This window comes from Thalassophryne amazonica, chromosome 6, assembly GCF_902500255.1.
Source record: "Thalassophryne amazonica chromosome 6, fThaAma1.1, whole genome shotgun sequence".
NCBI classification, from domain to species: Eukaryota; Metazoa; Chordata; class Actinopteri; order Batrachoidiformes; family Batrachoididae; genus Thalassophryne; species Thalassophryne amazonica.
Window position 1 is genome coordinate 66,039,620 of NC_047108.1, and position 7,366 is coordinate 66,046,985.

A 7,366-nucleotide genomic window follows, 5' to 3' on the forward strand; every position below is an offset into this window, starting at 1 on the left:
CTGTGATTACTTGGTTTAAAACGTCATTCATTACACAAAGTAAGATTAAGTCATGTAGAAAAAAATAAACAAAACATGAAAATAAACATTTACACTTCCTGAATTAGCGTTTATGAAGATAAAAAGTAACTAAATTTGGGTTTAATATTGGGGCGAAGTGTAATTAAATAAAAGCTTCCATTTCATTTTTAAATAATTAAATTAAATACAATTACATTTACAAATCTTAGAACAATTTGAGACGATAAATTCATAACAATGATCATAATTTTTTCCTTTCAGAGAAAATTCACGTCTGGGTCATAGTAAGAGCTTTTTATGGTATCTATTTTTTTATTACATGGGTGGTAGGTGTGTGTGTGAGAGAGAATAAGTATTTTCGTTTTACATTTCGGAAAAAAGTTCAGTTTTAACCATAGACTACACATGTTTTAAACACGTTTTTTTCGAGGTCACGTGAACGACCCTGCGCATGCTGTGTGCGCGCGGCGCGCTCTGGGCTGGGAATCCGGAAGAGGAGCCGAATCAACGCTTTTCTTCCACATCTGTCGGAAAATCTGATTTATGAAAGTTGAATAGGTTATCCTCTGGACATATTGGTTTCATTTATCTTCTCGTTACAGTTAAGTGTATTAAAAAACTTCAATGAGGAAACAGCGCAAGAAACAGTGAAAGTCGGTGGTGGTACAGTAGTAGCTTTTTACGGTTCGTTACTGCGACGAGAAGCTAAAACCATTTGCAGCGTGCACAGGTACTGACATTACTTATTACACATCAAGTGCACCGAATGCGCCACACTGCTCCTTTTGCTGTGCCCTTAGCCACTTATATATATCTATCTATATATATATATCTATATATATCTATCTATATATATATATCTATCTATATATATCTATATATATATATATATCTATATATATCTATCTATATATATATATCTATATATATATATCTATATATATATATATATCTATATATATATATCTATATATATATATCTATATATATATATATATATATATATTCTGTGTAAAGCATGTTTGAAAAACCAAAGTATCCATGGTGTAACATGCATATTGTTTAAGAACTTTAAATTCTGGAAGAAACTGCAGCTCAGCATTGGTACAAAGACCATTGTTACATTAATTTATTGTGGACATCAATTGTGTCAGGAGTGATATTTTTGCATGACAGAAGGCATTTTCCATTTAGATACCTTCTCACCATTAATGTATAAGCAGCGGCGTCTTCTTTCAGCTGCTCCCGTTAGGGGTCGCCACAGCAGATCATTCGTTTCCATCTCACCCTGTCCTCACCTGCATGGCCTTCCTCACCATATCCATAAACCAACTCTTTGTCCTCCCTCTTCTCTTCCTGTCTGGTCGATCCATCCTCAACATCCTTCTCCCTATATATCCTGGGACACTCCTCTGCACATGTCTAAACCATCTTATTCTCGCCTATCTGACTTTGTCTCCAAACTGTCCCACCTGAGCCGTCCGTATATGTTCATTCATAATCCTATCCATTCTCTTCACTCCCAACAAGAATCATATTAGTACGTAATGTCTCTCTCATTGGTCAGTAAAGGGCACGTGACCACAAGGTTTCATACTTGGACATGTATTTGCTATTGATACTTAGATTTTTAAACTACATTAACCACAACAACTAACCTTAACCATAGCAAGCCTGCACTACATATGAATAGAATTTGGGATTATTAATCTGGCTACGTACAAATAGCCACTTCCTAATCTATATCTAGGCCAGGGTTGGAGCTATGGTGGGCAGCACCGCCCAGCACTGCATTTTTCTGCCTGCCTCTTAGGTTCAAATCGGCTGGACAGCCCAGCATGGATTTTCCAAAAAATGAACCATGTTGCTGAAAAATGTACCAAATTGATCGTTTTTCAAGCTTACAGAGTTTTACTTTTGCTTTATTTTGCAATTTCAACCAAATAATTAAAGAAATAAGAACTATAGTACTCATGTTTTCATATAAAATCAGCTGCAAACAGCAGATATCAGCAGTCAGCTGCATTCAGCCTTCTGTGATCCACAGCGCTGAATAAAGGCAGCCCAGAGTGGAGATGCTGTGTGTCTCTCACTGCTCTGACTTAAAAGGAAAAAAACTCATCAAAATCTCTCATTACTTTTCCAGAGTTCCTTCTGTGTCCATAGATGGTGATACATTCAGACATTTAAAGTTTATTTTTCAGTTTAAAGGCTCCCGGTTTTCAAAAAGCTTAGAGGAAAAGAGCGAGAGGGATGTAAAGGGGGGGCAGTGGGAATAGGGAGAAAGAGGGGGGGGGAGGGTTTCAGTCATTTTCACATAGTTTTCATTGGCACTGTTTACAAACTGTTTACTGTTTAGAAGCCTCAGTGAAACCGGAAAGGGAAAAACTAGTTCAGAAAGTTTTCCATCCATGGTTTAAATCAAATCAGTCCAGCTTCAGCTCTTGTTCAAATGAGACAGTTACAGGAATGAGAGGAATTGTAGCAGCCAATAAACCAGTATTGATCAGTATGTCTGGTATTTATATTGTGTATTTATATTTGCTAACTGTTGTTTTTTTTACATTCACTTTTGATACTCTGTGCTTCTTACCCTGTGTGCTGCTATGCAATGCTGCTAGAACCTCAATTTCCCTGAGAGAGTCAATCCCTCTCAAACATGTTGAAACAAAAAACTCATGACAGAAAAACTGCCTGCTTCACTGAATTAAAGGTACAGTGTATCATTTTTTTAAAGATGAGAGCAAATGCTATGTGGTCATCAAATATTAATGTGTTTTTAACCTTTTCAGTGTTATTTATTTCCTTTTCAATGTTGTTTATTTTATTAACTAGACTTTGACAGACACATTTAAAAAAAGATCTGGTATTACAAATATTACAACATAAATGTCTTTTTTCTATTATTCTTGCTTTCAGTTTATCTAAAACCAATCAATCAATCAATTTTATTTATATAGTGCCAAATCACAACAAACAGTTGCCCCAAGGCGCTTTATATTGTAAGGCAAAGCCATACAATAATTACTTAAAAACCCCAACGGTCAAAACGACCCCCTGTGAGCAAGCACTTGGCGACAGTGGGAAGGAAAACTCCCTTTTAACAGGAAGAAACCTCCAGCAGAACCAGGCTCAGGGAGGGGCAGTCTTCTGCTGGGACTGGTTGGGGCTGAGGGAGAGAACCAGGAAAAAGACATGCTGTGGAGGGGAGCAGAGATCAATCACTAATGATTAAATGCAGAGTGGTGCATACAGAGCAAAAGGAGAAAGAAACACTCAGTGCATCATGGGAACCCCCCAGCAGTCTAAGTCTATAGCAGCATAACTAAGGGATGGTTCAGGGTCACCTGATCCAGCCCTAACTATAAGCTTAGCAAAAAGGAAAGTTTTAAGCCTAATCTTAAAAGTAGAGAGGGTGTCTGTCTCCCTGATCTGAATTGGGAGCTGGTTCCACAGGAGAGGAGCCTGAAAGCTGAAGGCTCTGCCTTCCATTCTACTCTTACAAACCCTAGGAACTACAAGTAAGCCTGCAGTCTGAGAGCGAAGCGCTCTATTGGGTGATATGGTACTATGAGGTCCCTAAGATAAGATGGGACCTGATTATTCAAAACCTTATAAGTAAGAAGAAGAATTTTAAATTCTATTCTAGAATTAACAGGAAGCCAATGAAGAGAGGCCAATATGGGTGAGATATGCTCTCTCCTTCTAGTCCCTGTTAGTACTCTAGCTGCAGCATTTTGAATTAACTGAAGGCTTTTCAGGGAACTTTTAGGACAACCTGATAATGAATTACAATAGTCCAGCCTAATAAATGCATGAATTAGTTTTTCAGCATCACTCTGAGACAAGACCTTTCTAATTTTAGAGATATTGCGTAAATGCAAAAAAGCAGGCCTACATATTTGTTTAATATGCGCTTTGAATGACATATCCTGATCAAAAATGACTCCAAGATTTCTCACAGTATTACTGGAGGTCAGGGTAATGCCATCCAGAGTAAGGATCTGGTTAGACACCATGTTTCTAAGATTTGTGGGGCCAAGTACAATAACTTCAGTTTTATCTGAGTTTAAAAGCAGGAAATTAGAGGTCATCCATGTCTGTAAGACAATCCTGCAGTTTAGCTAATTGGTGTGTGTCCTCTGGCTTCATGGATAGATTAAGCTGGGTATCATCTGCGTAACAATGAAAATTTAAGCATATGCCGTCTAATCATACTGCCTAAGGGAAGCATGTATAAAGTGAATAAAATTGATCCTAGCACAGAACCTTGTGGAACTCCATAATTAACCTTAGTCTGTGAAGAAGATTCCCCATTTACATGAACAAATTGTAATCTATTAGATAAATATGATTCAAACCACTGCAGCGCAGTGCCTTTAATACCTATGGCATGCTCTAATCTCTGTAATAAAATTTTATGGTCAGCAGTATCAAAAGCAGCACTGAGGTTTAACAGAACAAGCACAGAGATGAGTCCACTGTCTGAGGCCATAAGAAGATCATTTGTAACCTTCACTAATGCTGTTTCTGTACTTTGATGAATTCTAAAACCTGACTGAAACTCTTCAAATAGACCATTCCTCTGCAGATGATCAGTTAGCTGTTTTTACAACTACCCTTTCATTTTTGAGAGAAAAGGAAGGTTGGAGATTGGCCTATAATTAGCTAAGATAGCTGGGTCAAGTGATGGCTTTTTAAGTAATGGTTTAATTACTGCCACCTTAAAAGCCTGTGGTACATAGCCAACTAATAAAGATAGATTGATCATATTTAAGATCGAAGCATTAAATAATGGTAGGGCTTCCTTGAGCAGCCTGGTAGGAATGGGGTCTAATAGACATGTTGATGGTTTGGATGAAGTAACTAATGAAAATAACTCAGACAGAACAATCTGAGAGAAAGAGTCTAACCAAATACCGGCATCACTGAAAGCAGCCAAAGATAACGATACGTCTTTGGGATGGTTATGAGTAATTTTTTCTCTAATAGTTAAAAAGTTTATTAGCAAAGAAAGTCATGAAGTCATTACTAGTTAAAGTTAAAGGAATACTCGGCTCAATAGAGCTCTGACTCTTTGTCAGCCTGGCTACAGTGCTGAAAAGAAACATGGGGTGGTTCTTATTTTCTTCAGTTCTTCAATTACCACTCAAAATTAGTTAAAATTGGGCTTGCCAATAAAGTTTTAGAGGTATAAAACTCTATAGCTTCAGGGGGCTCTGCTCCCTCGACCCCCACCGGGGGCCCCTGGACGACCTTGAGCCACAACTAAAATGGAACTAGCTAGAACCCTGATCTAAGCATTTGGGCATTTGTCATTTTCATGGAAACTGAGACACAATTCAAAATTGGTATCTGAAAAATATTTCTGTATTTATTCTGTAGCAAGCGATTCAAATTGCACACAGTTAGGAGCATTTAATCCTACACAGGCCATGTGGTAATTTGGACAAGTTTTGCTCCATCTGATTGGTGGCTGCCTGAAAACTGAAGCCAATTTAGGACTAGTTAGAGAGTAGGTACTGTCCATGTTTCTCTGAGTTGGAGAAGGAATACCTGTAAAAAATATTGACACTGCATGTTTGACATTCGTGGTCACAGGACGAAAAGGTTGACTTAAAAAAAAATTAAGTATGAAGGAGGTGAAAGAAAACAAGCAGATTTTTTTTTTTTTTTGAGCAAATCATTGTAAGATATGTACAGTTATGTAGAACAAAAGTTCATGACCATGGGTTGTTGCCCACATGGTGAATTTGCCAATCAAAAAGTGTATTTTTTTAAGACAGATTAGAGTCTCCTAACTTCTAAATTAAGACTTTTGCACAGTCAGGTTTCCTCCTGCAGACAGCCCTGTCCTCAAATTGAAGGAATCCAGCATTGATAGCCTGTTGTAAATGTTTGTAGGCTGACACTGGCCCCCTGAAAATAGATTTTTACATTTTTGACAAACATTCACCACTTTAGAGACCAATAACTCAGAAATTAGAATAGATGGGATTTACTGATGACAGACACCGAAAGTCTGGGACCAAATTACCCAAGCAAATTTCAGCCAGCAATCTTTGCTTGTTGCAGAGATATTGGTATCCAAATTTGGCTACAGGGGCATATGCAATTTGTGAGTGTCCAAAGGCGCAACACCCCTTTTTTAAAGACCCATTCTTCAGAAACCCTTAAGATTTCCCACCTAAAACTTTACATGTGTTTATTATATATGTAGGGGCACCAACACAAATTTTTTTCAGCCAGATATGGGACTTTATATATATATATATATATATATATATATATATATATATATATATATATATATAGTCTGTCCAAAAAGTATCAAACCTTTTTATTTTTTTCAAAAAACATATGGATTTGAATCACGTGTGCTTGCATGAGCCAACCTTGAATCACGTGTGCATGCATGAGTTTTTTCACGCCTGTCGGTTGTGTCATTCGCCTGTGAGTAGGCGTTGAGTGAGCACTGGTCCCCCCCCTCGTTGGATTTTCATTTTGAGGAAAATGTCTGAACGATTGGAGCAGCGCTGAATCAAATTTTTCCAGAAACTGTGAGAGACAGCCAGGTGGAAACCATTTGGAAGATTCAAACGGCTTTCGGTGGCTTTTCAGTCGAGTGAGTATCCGAGGAATTGTGTAAGAGCTGGACATGTCACAACATGTCCTGTGAGACTTCCAACTTCCGCACGTCTTTCATTACAAAATCTCCTGTAACAGTGGAATGTGCCGAAAAAGTGCTGATGTCCACCTCTTCTGCAATTTCTCTGGTAGTCAGATGACGTCCCGGAACAACACAGCGTTCACTTTGGAAATGATCTGGTCGTTTCAGCCTGTCGATGGCCGCTCGGAGCGCGGCGCACCCTCCGCCATTGTGCGCCGTCTTTAAACCGGTTGTAACACTCCTTAATCTGTGTGATGCCCATAGGATCGTCACCGAAAGCCGTCTGAATCTTCCGAATGGTTTCCACCTGGCTGTCTCTCACAGTTTCTGGAAAAATTTGATGCAGCAAAGCTCCAAATCGTTCCACCTCGCAATGAAAATCCAACAAGAGGGGAGGACCAGTGCTCACACAAAGCCTGCTCACAGGCGAATGATGCAACCGACTGGCGTGAAAAAAATCACGCATGCGCATGAAGGTTCAAGGTTGGCTCATGCAAGCACACATGATTCAAATCCATATGGTTTTTGAAAAAAATAAAAAGGTCTGATACTTTTTGGACAGACCTATATATATATATATATATATGTGTGTATATATATATATATATATATATATATATATATATATATATATATATATATATATATGTATATATATATATATATATATATAAA

The 7,366-nt window shown here is 38.0% G+C and overlaps 1 protein-coding gene across 3 annotated transcripts in view; it reads left to right on the forward strand.

Moving 5' to 3' along the window:
• The first annotated feature begins 496 nt into the window (after positions 1–496).
• Positions 497–7,366, forward strand: part of fam3a (FAM3 metabolism regulating signaling molecule A) — a 57,409-nt gene continuing 50,539 nt past the window's right edge. For 2 of the 3 annotated variants that reach the window (XM_034172361.1, XM_034172364.1), the window contains exon 1: positions 506–751. The gene's annotated coding sequence lies outside the window, so the exon portion shown is untranslated. Of the gene's footprint in view, positions 752–7,366 lie in introns of all 3 variants that reach the window. The other variant, XM_034172363.1, reaches the window with a different exon arrangement.